Source organism: Pteropus vampyrus, unplaced genomic scaffold, assembly GCF_000151845.1.
Source record: "Pteropus vampyrus isolate Shadow unplaced genomic scaffold, Pvam_2.0 Scaffold509, whole genome shotgun sequence".
NCBI classification, from domain to species: Eukaryota; Metazoa; Chordata; class Mammalia; order Chiroptera; family Pteropodidae; genus Pteropus; species Pteropus vampyrus.
In genome coordinates this window covers 2,077,970-2,092,784 of record NW_011889290.1, presented here as the reverse complement: position 1 = coordinate 2,092,784, position 14,815 = coordinate 2,077,970, and the positions used below count along the sequence as shown (strand labels likewise).

The window sequence follows — 14,815 nt, the reverse complement described above, 5'->3', positions numbered from 1 at the left end:
TTCATGGAGTTAACAGAATTCTGCATGTTCACAATATTAGTGACCTACCAGCAAAATTTTTAATTTCTTTTCCCATGACTTTATGCTCTACAGCCTTTAGGTCTTAGTTCCAGAAGGACTTCCACCAGGAAGTACAACAGTGATCTCATTGAACTGGAAGTTAAGATAGCCACCTGACCACTTTGGGTTCACTTTGGGTTCCTCATGCCTCTGATTCAACAGGCAATGAAGGGAGTTATGCTGTTAGCTGGAGTGATTGATCCTGACTATCAGGGGGAAGTTTTACTACTGCTCTACAACGGAGGCAAGGAAGAGTATCTCTGGACTACAGGAGATCTCTTAGGGAATTTCTTAGTATTACATGCACTGTATTAAGGTCCGTGGAAAACTCCAGCAGCCCAGTCCAAGCAGGACTACTAATGGCCCATACCATTCAGTAATGAAAGTTTGGGTCACCCTACCAAGTGAAGGACCATGATGAGCTGAGGTGCTTGCTGAGGGCAAAGGATGATAGAATGGGTGCTGAAAGAATGTAGTTATAAATACTAGCTATGATGACATGAGCATTACAGAAACAAGGACTGTAATTATCATGAGTATTTTCTTCTTATTTTGTTATGAATATATGTTTGTATGCGTGTATATACACGTAATATGTATATATATACATATACATATATGCACATATACTATATAATATACATATTATATATAGCAAATATCTTTGTTTTTTCCCTTTTTTACTCCTTTATCATATAATTTAAGATATATTGACTTTATATCAGAGTATTTAAATTATTAATTGCTTCTGTTTCTCTGGAGAACTCTGATTCGGCTATTTATTGTTTGCTTCTCCTGGGCTTGAGAATTCCATATGACATGGCTAGATTTGGAGATCTGACTTTTCACTAGTGATTTATTTTCACCTGAGTCAGTGCGGATGACATGATTACATACCCATTCCCTGGCAGTTTTTCTAGTCCCCATTCATTGTTAGGAAATTTCTTATTGTCATCTGGGCCACACACTCATGCTAACTCAGTATTATAAACCTAGCCTCCAAGGCACATGTCAGCAGTCTCGATTGCATCTTAAGAGCTTGCTTAAACGCTCCCTACAACAGTTTAACATCAGCATGTTAGTACTGGAATCATTGAGAAAATTAGAGTTGTGTAAATTGGTAGGCTGTTGATCCTCTAATTTTCTATTCATAGATGTAGTCATAGCGCATTTAGGGTGATAGGGAAGGATGTTTGCAGGCACACAGAATGGAGGGAATGAAATGAAATTCCAGTGGCCCTGGAACCTAGAGATCATGAAGGAACTAGCTCCATGCCCCTGGGAAGCAGTGTGAGTTAGCAGGACATAGTCATCACCTCCATGGTTGCTCCTTCAATCCAGGGTTATTTTTTATAAGTTACTAGTCTAGCTAGTCTCAGATCCAGTCATGTAGCAAAGCACTAGGAAGATGTGTGTGTGTGCGTGTATGTGTGGTAGAACATGAAAACCTGGTGCATTTGGTTCTATCATTTCAACCAGGAATAATTTTATTAGCAATAAATATAATTATTTTAAGTATGAAGTCTAATTCCAACCCTGAACATGTGAGACTTAATACACAAAAACAAATCTACTCTTATCAGTAACAAATCAATTTCGGCTTGCTCATAGCAAACAAGTAGTTTCAAGCTCCAGAGGTATAAGAAAAAAAAAGTTACGGGAAAGGGCTTTGAGAACAGATGTCTATTATTTGATTTTAGTTACAGACAATTGTAGAACACTGGTGTTCCATGAGAGGAGAATTTGAGAACCACTGAACTTGTCTAATCAGTTACTTTTCACCTATACAAGAACTGGCCTCTATACACTGACTTACTCAAGATTTCAAGGTCACATTGCTTCAGGGAGAACCATGACTAGAACTCAGGTGCCCACAGTTGAGTGTACTTTCCATCCTTGGAAAATGGCTTCTTTTATTTTTTTTAAATCAGCACTAGAATATCTATCATGGTGTGGCTCCAGGGCCAGTTTAGTCTCACGAGATTTTGCCTCTGAAAGTAGTGACCTTATCAGGCATAGGCAATTTCCTGTGTCATTAAGATGTTCCTTGGCAGAATATTATTTTTCTTGGTGAATACAGTGTGGTGTAAAACATGCACACAGAACCAGCCATCTGATTATCCTGAGCGAATTAGCTGTATTGTAGCTTATCTCTGGCAAATCTTGTTTTTAAGTTTATTGACAGCAACTTCTGTCATTAGTGAATTGCTTGGTTGTGGTCTTGGCTTTCTTTTTATTCTAGCATCCTGAGTCACAGCCAGGAAGTCCTTTGAAACCAAAATCTTAGCATTTATTTGTGTTTCAGGGAGAGGTTTGGGAAATGGTAACCCTGCTTAAAAGGGCGCTTTGGTTTTTCCATTAAGGTCCTTCATCTTTTTATCAGCCTGATGTGGGTTCTTTTTCTGTCCTAGGAAAGTTGGTCTGAGGGTCATGGTGGAAAACTGGGGTCTTCCCAGCCTCTGGATGAGGGTTTCAAAGCACAACTTTGTTATGATGTTGAAAATGAATTTCCAGATCCTCAGGTATATCCAAATGGAAACAATCCTCAAAGAAAAACTTTGAAGCTCCATGAGGGTACTGCTCTATCTGCCTTGTTCATAAATTGTGTCCCAGTACTAATAATGTTCAGGATAGTGGGTACCATAAATGCTCTGTGAATACCTTTTGTCACTCACGTCATTCATTACCATTTAAATAGTTTGTTTAAGTCAATGAGTAAAACTAACATATACATGGCGTAATTACCTTGGCATAATACTTTTGACAAAGTTTATTAAAAATGTTTCAAAGAGCTGCAAGGTATGGTTTTTGTTTATTTAGTTTGCAAGAATAACTAAAAGTACATATTTAGGAAAGTGATATTTATTAGAATATTTGTAATCTGTTGGTTTAGCAAATTGAGTTGTCTTTAAGGAATTAATTAAAAATATATAATTAATATATAAAATAATAAATTTGGAGTCTGGCATCAAGTATGGGTTGAGTTCTTTCTGAGAAGGTTTCCACCTATTAGTGGGATCTTAATAGGGCTTACTTGTCATGTCTTAGTGAAGGTGAAATGAAAGAAATTGTGTATGTTTGCATGCTTGCATAGTACCTGGACACTCTTGATAAATGTCAGCTGCTATGGTCATTCTTCTGGTGAAGAATCACTATCCAAAATTCACTCTTCTCAGAATTCAGATGTGGTATCTGTATAAAAGTGCAATTTGTAGAGATAAAAGCTATTATAAATTTTTTTTTTTAGAAAATTCAGTCATTTTTTATAGTTAGAGATATTCACATTTGTCTTAAAACTTACTTAAAGATATGTTAATATTTAGGCTTAAGTAGATCATAGTTACCTCCTATTAACTGTAAAAGGATTAAATTACATTTGTAGTCAAAGAATTTTTTGTTGGCTTCTTTGTTCGTTTACATTCCTATACATGGTGCTAATATAATGTGACTGTAAAACTGCATATCTGCATATTTGTACATGCACTTACAAAGAACGTTTTAAAATAACATTTTGGCCTACATTTAATATATATCCCCAAAGTTGGGCTTGGTTTAACTTAACAAGTGGTAGAAATTTTGGCCGTAATGTGCAAAGTGTCAAAATTCTAAAATATTGAGGGAAAATAAAAATATGGTCAAGTACCTATCTTTGTTATTGCTTATCCAGAGCGCATAATTATTGATCTTCTCTCTGCCCCCTACTCTTACTTTCAGTGATTTCTTTTCCTGTAGGGTTACCTTGAAGATTCTTGATATAAGTGGCCGTATTTGTCTCAAACAACTAAGGACTTGTGAAGGACCACCTCATTATCTCTGGCAGGATAGGGAAGGAAGCCCCCATTTATGCCAGTAGAAGGAAAAACTATTATAGTTACCATATCTGGGTGTACTGGTTTGAGTGAAGGTTAGGGGGAGTAATTGCAAGGGATTTTGCTAAACCCTCATCTTTGCTTTTTACCCCCTAGAATTCAGGGCAATGATCTTAGCATCAATCACATGGTCAGCAGACATCCAGTGGGCTTTTACTAAGGAGGGACCATTGTGATCTGTGATTCTTATTGAGATTGGGAGTTCCTACATTAAGATCATCTGAAGCATTATCATGTAGGAAGAATAATTTTATTTTGGCATCTAGATGATACGTATTTGAGGTTGATTGGAAATTTAGCTTCACACTTCTAATTTATTTTTCTGGAAAAAAAATTGCGACAGGACATATTTATGCTTTACTTTTGTATTCTATTCTTACCATACTCTAGAAAATGTTCTCTTACTATAAATTAAGGACTCCCTCTCAGAGAGTTATTTGAATGTGAACTGAGATAGCCTTTTGATAGCCTATGTTTCCACTATGTATACATATAAGTCAATGTGTGTGTGTGTGTGTGTGTGTGTAATATTGCTAGTACTATGAAGGGAAAATAAAATTTGGAATAAGCAAGGTGATGAAAAGGCCACTGTGGGAGTTGAACATGAAAGAATGGTGCTTTCAAAGAGGAGGGAGGTATTGATGTGGTTTGGGGGCTGAGGTTTGTTTTTGTTTCAGCTACCATCCTAGAGACTGTCGTGAATCAGAGCTGTATCAGACAGGCAGGTTTTAATGCCCATTTCCAAACAGAGATGCCTCTCTTCAATATACATAGAAAGGCTAACATAGACAGTCTATTTGTTCTGCTTCTCATTTTACCTTTGCGGAACAAAAGAATCCTGCTGAACAGTGCCAGCATTAGTTTAGGATGAAACACATAATTGTATTTGGTAATAAAGGAATTTAAAAATTCCTGTTTCCTCCCCTCCCCGTGGCTCTCTCTCACAAAACAGGCTAATGGTGAAATACTTCTTTAAATGTTCTCATTCATCTCCGAGTGATGCAATATGCGTAGTGGCTTGCAGTTTCCGAATTACTGAAGTCCTAATTTCTTTGGCAAGTTTGTCCTCTGTAGATTTTTTTTTTTTTTTTTTGGCAGCAAAAATATTTACTCACATAACAATAACAAGATGAACACCAGCATATCTGGTCAGGACATCTGTGTGTGGAGATTTGCTATAAGATGGGTGATCTTTAGTATTCAACAGCACCATCCTTGGTCAGTGGAGCTGAAACATACACAGAGTTTTCATCTTGTTTCCTGGATCACTTAAAATGAATTTGAGACTGATAGCTCTATTGCACCACAAAAATTACCGTATCATAATGTCTACATTCAGAAAGTAGAAAAAGAATTTGAATGCACTTAAAACTTGAGCACTCGTCCTAGGGGAGGTCTCTGGAACCTTGCTGCTGTAAGTGTGGTTCACAGACGAGCAGGGCCCTCGAGAGCCTGTTAGAGATGCTGTCTCTGGGCCTGCCCCATCCCCATGGAATCAGAAGTCGTATTTTAACAGATGTCACATTATTTGGATGCACAGTAAAGTTTGAGAAGCTCTGCCCTGGAACATATTGAGTCTGTAAAGACAATCTGTGTTTTAACTGTGTGACAAATAGAGTTTTTAGTGGATTTATCACTCATTTCCGCACTTTCCACAAAAGCTAAATTCCTCTGAAATAAAAAAGGAATACAAGTTTATTATATACATCAGTAGAGAAAAAAATCTGAATTAGTTCTGTGTTTTTCTTTAATAATAACAATTTGGTGATAATTTTATGTTCTCTTCTACAAGTTTAGCAATGTGCGCAAAGCTGTGGCATTTGGCACTCATTTCAAACCTGAGTGCTTTTTAAAGCTTTCTTCTCATTTTAATAGGACATTGAAGAATGTTCTATTATATGGGTTAATATTTGATGTATCTTAAGAAAATAGCACATTCGGAATAGCACAGAGACAAAAATAATATCTACCCCAAATATGTTTATTTTTTTTAATAGTGATGTTTTGAAACATATTCTGTGTTTCTTACCTGACTTTAGGATAAGAAGAAAGTAATTTACTTTGTTGTTCACATTATAAAATTTTAAGTTTTTTAATTTATTTTCATTTTTAAAATTTTATTTATTTATTTCTTTTACTTTAGTATTATTATTTATGCCTACAGTACCTGGTCTTCCTAGGTGGTCTCCCATCCAAGTACTAACTAGGCCTGACCCTGCTTAGCTTCCGAGGTCAGACATCGGGCTCGATCAGGGTAGCATGGCCATAGACCATGGACTGTGGCTCCACTGGGGCACAAACCCAGGACCTTCTGTGTGTAAAGCAGACGTGCCAAATGCTACACTATGGAACCACGTCCAAGTTTTCTTATTTTTTTTTTAAACTAAAATATCAATAGTCTTATTTTAACAGTTATCAACTATTTTAACGTGTTTTAAGACTATTTTGAAAAACCGAAGACTTTAGTTTACTGTGAGAGTCAGTGTATATATGCCTAATTCTCATTAGTTCACTCATTTACCTCATTTATTTATTGAGCGTATGCTATAGAGTGACACGGCAAGGCCTGGGCCTTTCCCTTTTAGGGCTTAGAAGTCTTTATTAGATTTTCTTAGTAAAAAATTGAATATAATGTTTTTAGTAAAAACATTTTTTTCAAGTTTGCAGTAGTAGGAACATACATGTAATTGAATTATCTCTGAAAGATGTTTTTCGAGTGATCGAAAATTTCTCTGCCCCTAATATTTATCCTTCATACTTTGCCTTGAAATTATGATACACATCTTACAAATAGGGGGGAACCAGTTTTTAAGATATTGAATAATTAATATTCTAAGCCTTAGGACAGAAAGTGTTATCAACTGAAAAGATTTAAAGGAAGAAAACACTGTACCATCTATTTAGATTTTTCTTAACATTTAACAACGACTTGTAAGTATCCTACCTTCCTTGAATCTCTTTGGCTGTTTGATTTTGCTAACAGGTTGGTTTAAATTATCTTTTTAAATCATTTCAAATTATAGTCTTTGTATTTGGTTTCACATACTTAAATTTCAACTCACATTTGTAAAATCTTTACAACCTGATCAAAAAACACCTTTCAACAGAAACACTGATTCTTACTCTCCACTACAGAAAGAGAAAATAACTTGATGAAACTATTGCTTAAGAGGAAATGGGCATTATGGCTGTTCTTTTTGTACTTCATTTATCTTAAAGATATGGTATCCCCACATGTTCTATTAATAAAAAGCTCCTGTGAACATGGTGTCTGAATTTGAAAATTTTAAAACAATTATGTTCTTCTTATCTGCTGCTTGAGACACATTAATTTTCTCTTGTCAGTCAGATGCAATTAGGTTGAAAGGTTGAGCTCTCATATATTGGTGGTAAGAAAGTCAAATGTTTCCTTTTAATGGGAAAACAGTTTATGAGAGGTCCAAAATAAATTTTGAATATTTGGTCACAAGATTTAGCCACAAAAGATATCCACCTAAATGGTAATTACCTTTAAAGCCAGTCTGTGAATCTACTTAATTTTTGGAAAATGACCAATTTTCTGATTATTAATTGTCAAATTAAGAGAAAAAATTATTCTCTTTTTGTCCTTTTTATCTCGTTTTCTGTTTCATCTGTTAAATATAATTGCTGGGAAATAGTAAAAATAAACTTGGTTATGCATAAACTTTTAATTGGTAATAACATAACCTCATGACTAATCATCTGCGTTATATCATATTGGGCATATAAAACCTCATTTAAAGAAGTGTATTTCTTTTTTTGAGATGATAACATTTATTAAGTACTTGTGCTAGTATTATGGAAGGACTTGAGGCTAAGCATCCTTTGAGGAAGAGACTCACATCTGGTTTGGGAAAAATATTTCAAAAATATTTTGTGAGTTGAAAATACATTGTGAGTTGAAAAAAAAATGAAATGTTATAAAAGAATTGATTGAAGTAATCAGCCTCATCCAGGTTTAATATTAGGTTGAACCATATATATGAAATATGTAAAAAATTATAGGTAAACTATTAAATACATTTCATATGGTTCAACCTATTATAGTACTCTTAGAATTGGCTGGTTTGGTCTGAGGTAAACTTATTTTGTTTGTTTATTTTTTTGCATCGTCTCCATAAGGAGCTTTTATTGAACTCCCCTTTAACCAGATAAAATTCAGCACAGGATTGGGTCTGGCCAGATGTTCTCATCCTTAAGTGATAAATCTTTTGAAAAATGAAGCTCCTTCTTACTCTGATCATTTATATAATTGTATTTCAGTGCATACATTTATTCCTATGTTAAAATTATTAGTCTAATGCAATAAACTTAGAATTAGTCAAGAGAAGAAGTTTGGGGTGGTACCAAACAATGAATATCTGGAAATTGAGTTGTCTAAGTTTAGGTGGAAAAAATCTTTTACTGAATTTAAGTTAGAAAAAGACTTGGTGTACACTTGTGGTCACTGCCTTTCTTTCTATTTTATATGCCCAAATTTGAATTGTAGATCTTAATCTCAGTATTTTAATGTAATTTTGAGTATGAGTGCTTCTCAAACATTTTTGTGTATTAGTTGATTAAAATTTCTAACAGCAATCTGAACAGAAAAGAAAATTTAATATGCTATTTTGGTATTGAATAGAATATTTGAAACAGAGATAAATGATTTCCCAAATAGGATGACTGTATATATATTCACATACCATTTTCCCTTTATATAATCTTTTCTACTTTCATATCTAAAATCTACCATGAAATATATTTTAAAAAGACTTTTCAGTAAACATGATTATGACTTGGAGTTGTATGTGTCTTTGGGAAGAATAGAGAATACTTACATATGAAAACATTGAAAACATCAAAGCAGCCTTACTAAATACTTTCTTTTATACAAAAGTAATATATGAACAGGCAAAAATCAAACAAATACAATGAGTTGCTCTCATTGTATTTATCTCTAGTGCTCTATTCTTCCCTCAAGAGTTTATCTTTCAGTGTACATCTTTTCAGAAATATTTTTGTGCACATACCAATATATATTCTTTGACAATTTGTATAAATGTTATACTCTTCATACAATTCAGCTCCTTGCTGGAATAAACATTCTTGTTCACGCACATGTACGTAATATCTTATTTTGATTTATATTTCATTTTGAGTAGGAGTCGATATCTGTGGATATATATTGTGCATTTATACATGTTTTCTGTTAATTACCTGTTCATAACTGCCTTTTTTCCTTACTAGACTATTTGTTTTTCTTCTTAGACATGTTCTTTGTACATGTGGCTATTAGCTCTTTTTGTCATATTGACAAGATTTTTTTCCATTTTCTTGTTTGCTTTTTAATTAATTGGTATGTTTTTGGCTCTACAGAAAATTTTAATTTTTCTGTAGTCAAGTTATCAGTCATTTTCTCTATGATCTGGATTATGTGTCCTGTTTAATATATTCCCTGTGAATATATTTATATATACTTTTTCTAGTATTTTTAAGAGTTCATTTTTAACATTTATTTGTTGTGCTTGAAATTTATTTTGGTGTAAAACATGAAGTAGGGCTGTAGTTTTATTTTTTACTTTTTCCTAAATTTATATTTCAGGAAAAATGCTACTTCCCAGCATCATTTATTTAATAATACATCTTTTCTCCATTGGTTGAAATGTGCTTTATCTTAACTATATCCCTGTATGTATTTGGGACTGAGTCTAGTTTTGATTGTATTGTATATTATGTTTTCATAGTCCATAATTTTCACAACAGGATTCCATCCTTCCTACTAATCTTTTTCAGAATTTCCAGGTTATTCTTTCATGTTTGACACTAGCATATAATTTTGTCACCTTCTGTCCAAAAACTTATAACCTGGCATTGAATCAAACTTAAGGTTAGTTGGGGTACAGTGGATATCTTCATTATGTTGACTCTTATAATCCAAGAGCAAGGATTGTCTTTCAGTATTTTAAAATACTTTCTGTTTGTATATCTTTGAAGAGTTTAAAGCTGTCTACATGATTTCTACTAATATCTTGTTAAATTTATCTTTAGATATTCAAATTTTGTTCCTAGTATAAATAGGATAGTTGCCACAGTATAATTTTCTTACATATTATTATTTTTAAATGGGAAAACTTTTGATTTTGAGTAATAATTTTATAACCAGGTAACTTAATAGAGCCCTGTGTTTTAGGTATACAATTACATCATCTGCAAAGTGATAATTTTTATCTTCTACTTTCTCATCTACTTGCATTCACTAATAGCAGAAAGCAATTCTTAGCTTTTAAAATACTTTCCAAATTGACCAATAAAGCATTTTGAATGTATTTAATTGGATTATAAATAGCCTTCTTAGGAAGATATTTCTTGAATTTAGTTTTCTGTTCAATAAAGGGAATTTAAATACCATTCTTAAAGAAATAAAGCCAAATTATAAGAAGATAAAATATAGATTTAGGTACTTTTTTACAACATCAGTATTTTCATGTTATAAAACTATGTTTAGGACATTGAAGCTTATGTATATCCTTTAAGTATGGTGGACTTTGTACCAGACAGGAAGTTTAATTTGGAAACATAGCACAGATTAGCAAATGCCAGTTTAGTTCAGTGTTTCTCAAAACCGTTGGTAAGATAAATATTTTAAGGAGTACATTTTAATTTTATAGTTATATATTTAATTTATCTTAGGAAAAAATTTTTTACCCCCATTTCTAGTGTGTTTTTATGTTTGACATTTGCTTAGAATGAGGTTAAAGACACAGCAAAATCATTTAGAGAAAAAAGTAAAGTGCATAAATGTTGTAGGCGCTCTTAAAGAGTGAGAAATTGAAATTTGTAAAATTCAATTTTAGATTAATGATATTGTAAATAACATTTAAGAAATCAAGAGCCGTTTTTTATGTACTCTTAATAGCAAAGATTAATAAATAAAACAGGTTTATTTATTAATGTTTAATAAATGCTTGTACAGGTAATAATAAATACTTGTACAGGTAATAATAATACTGATGATTTTTGTGAACCAAGGATTACACTAAGAGCTTTTTATACATTATTTCACATACTGATCATCAGAATTCATCTTCCTAGTTTTACAGTCTCAAAGAAATGATGCAGCTTACTTGCACAAGATCATATGGCTATCCTGCACTTTATTGTAAACTTTATTTACCCAGAATTGAATCTGACTCATATTTACATGACATAATTATTTTTGAAAATTATACTTCCCTTTAGGGATCTTCAATTAAAATAAAATTAAGTATTTTAAAGCCAGTTTTACCATGTAGACAAAATATTAAAAATATATTGTCTCAGCACATCCCAGTATATCACTAATCATTCAGGCATCTCCAAGGGAAATTTAACAGTGTAAAAGCAGTCTAATCATATTCACATTTAAAATTGCTAAATAGTCAGACTAATTAGAAGCTGTGAACTTTAAACCGTGATCAATATAATTTTTTGTGGAATGGAAAGAGAAATCTTATATTAGATGTCAGGTAATAATTAATCAAAGAGGTATTGATACACTTCAAAATATTTCCTAAATGTAGTACTTTAAATTTACTGATTGATTAGACTCAATATGTATGGCCAGTATCTACAAAGTCTGCAGAAACAATCTATTGAATATTGTTTAGTTTTTGTTGTGAATTTTAATAGTAAAGAATTGCTCCTTATAAGTAGAAATAATTTCAGAAATTCTAATTATTTTAGAATTAATTTCTGATTTTATAGATGAGAAAACTAAAGCCAAAAGCAGTAAGTAGTTTTCTCACAGGACAACATAATAAAAAATAAAGCCAGTTGGATGGTGTAATCCATATTGGATGGTGTAATCCATATCCTTAGAATTTCATGGAGATAGTTTTGTATTAGTGGGAGAAGTAAACTTCAGAGCCAGAGGAATCCCACTCAGTGAAATCAGTAGTTTATTTCACCTCTGTAGGAAGTTTTGATTTCATAGTCATCCTAGTCAGTTCCTACCTAATACTATTAATCTTTGTATATCTGTTTCTAAAAGAAAATCATTGGACAAGTTATTTATTCTTCTTTAGTAATATGTACTAGATGGAAGGAACATTTTCTGGCAAAAATAATAAAATACAAAAGTTAAGAATATTGTGTCATGCCAGTGTTTGCCTTGAGCACCTGTTATTAACAAAAAATGTTTCAGGGCTCACCATATGTATGTAGCAAATGCTTTTAAGTATTTCTTGTTCTCGGGATACAAGGTAATTTTAAGACATTCTGGGAAAACTGGAAAGCCGCCTGCAAAAGAATGAAACTAGATTGTTGTGTACCACCACACACCAAAATTAACTCAAAATAATTAAAGACCTGAATATAAGACTTGAAACAATAAAATGCATAGAAGAAAACATAGGAACTAAACTCAAGGACCTTGGACTTAAAGAGGATTTTATGAATTTGACCTCAAAGATGAGGGAAGTAAAAGCAAAAATAAACGAACAGAATTACATTAAACTAAAAAGCTTCTGCACAGCAAAAGAAACCCTCAACAAGGTAGAGACAAACATCTGGATGGGAAAATATATTTGCAAGCAACGCCCCTGATAAGGGCCTAATATCCAAAATATACAGAGAACTCATACAACTCAATAACAGCAACAACAACAAAAACAAACAAACAATCCAATCAAAAACTAAGCAGATATGAACTTCTCCCTAGAAGACATACAAATGGCCAAGAAATGTATGAAAAGATACTCAACATCGCTTATTTAGGGAAACGCAAAGCAAAACTGCAATGAGATACCATCTAACACCTGTTCGAATAGCTGTTATCAACAGAACAAGTAATAACAAATGTTGGAGAGGATGCAGAGAAAAAGGAACCTCATACACTGCTGGTGGGACCGCAAATTGGTACAGCCACTATGGAAAACAGTATGGAGGTTCCTGAAAAAACTAAGAATGGATCTTCCATACAATCTAGTAATGCCTCTACTGGATATTTACCCCAAAGACTTGAAAACCCATATCTGAAAAGATATTTGCACACCAATGTTTACAGCAGCATTATTCACTGTGGCCAAGACATGGCAGCAACTGAAGTGTCCTAAGATAGATGATTGGCTAAAGAAGCTGTGGTAAATATATACAGTGGAATATTACTCAGCCGTAGGAAGAGATGAAATACTGCCATTTGCGACAACATGGATGTACCTTGTGATAATCATGCTAAGCAAAATAACACAGACAGAAAAATGTTGAAAATCACATGATGGGATATAAACCTAAAAGCAACAAATGAGCCAGACAAACAAACAGATACTCATGGGCATGGACAATAGACTAGTGGTTACCAGAGAGGAGGAGGGAGTGGGGAGGAGGTAGTTAGACGGGGTAAAAGGGTTCAAATATGTGGTGACAGAAAGAAATCTAACTATGAGAGGTGAACACACAATGTAAATATATATATATATATATATATGCTTTACTGTTAAAATGTACAGCTGAAACTTATCGGATTTCGTTAAGCAGTGTTACCATAAAAATAATTATAAATAAAATAAAATAATAAAAAATAAAATAGAAAAGAAAGAAAAAACTACGACAACAAAAATCCTTGGGACTTGATGCATATAGCTCCGGTTGGAATCTGCCTTGTGTACTCAATCTCCCCACAGCTTGTAAAGTCAGTTAAATATAGTCAGCAAATAGGAAAAGAAGGGAAAGCTGGAGGCTTATTAGTGAAAAACACTTCAAAGTAATTTATTTTGACGCTTTTTAAAAGCTTCTTTGTAAATGCTCTTTAAATAGTAATTCTGTTTCCTTGAATCCACATAAGAGCAGAAAATAGACTGGATTCAGGAGAACTGGCGTGGGAATATTTTCAGCTCTTTTAACTGCTTGTGTTGGGACAGCTGCTCTCCTCTGCACTGCACAGTTTTTTTTAATGAACCTAAATTCAAGTGACTGAAAAAGCCATTCTGTGATACACACCTTATGTGCACGTTCATTGTGTGTGCCTGTTCATCAAAGTTTTGTGGTGGTTATACTGTTCACCTCTTAGGTTTCCTAATGAAGGAAACACATAAATGACCCAATATTTGGTAGCAATTGAGTTAGTAAATAAAAAGGTAATATACTTTGTTGTTCTTGCATCCATTTTAATGAAGTTAACTAAACTGATTATCTCTTCAAACCAAACCACTAGCTCTTCAATGATTTTCCCCAATTATTAAGAAAATAATCATCTATTTTTTTCTTGTTAGTTAATAATTACTCTGATAGAAAGCCTGTAACCTCCTTAAATTGTCTGAGGCAACCTTGGACAAGCAAAAGCACTGTATTGTTTTTGTGTTTTAATCTTCCCATATTGGCAAGGTTTTGGTTTCCTCACTAGTGAAGTAATTAGGTTTAATTGGTCTCTAAGGCCCTCTCCAAGTCTAATTTTATGATTCATAACTGTTTCAATGGTGCTTTGGAAGCCCAGTGCACCAGCAGTATCTTAGGTGTTGCATCTGAGGGGTTCCAGTATAATCCACATCAGCAATTTCTTACGCTCTTTTTTACCGAATTTCTGCACATTTGTGAGTGTTGCTCCTGAGGACTTCCTCAGCTTTGGGCTTTCCATGAAGCACAGTTCCCGAAACTCTTTCTCTTTAACAAAACTAATGCAGCACACCAGAGTTTGACAATAGGTCTTTGAGAAACCCTACTCTCGTCTACCAACTTCGTAGATGTGAACACAGACCCAGATACCAGAGGATGCTTTTAAGTCTCGTATTTATACTCTACTGCCCTACTTATGACTTCAACGTGCATGTTGAGTCACTGAATAGATCTCTTAACTGGAGGTTTTCACACTACAAATCAGAATTTACCACACTCAGCTTAGTCACACCAGG

The 14,815-nt window shown here is 33.5% G+C and overlaps 1 protein-coding gene and 1 pseudogene across 7 annotated transcripts in view; one reads left to right on the top strand and one right to left on the bottom strand.

Annotated features, from left to right (window-relative positions):
* GMDS (GDP-mannose 4,6-dehydratase) overlaps positions 1-14,815 on the top strand; it is a 602,961-nt gene that overhangs the window by 102,697 nt on the left and 485,449 nt on the right. The gene's annotated exons all lie outside the window — the stretch shown is intronic.
* On the bottom strand, positions 6,085-6,200 carry LOC111732960 (annotated as a pseudogene).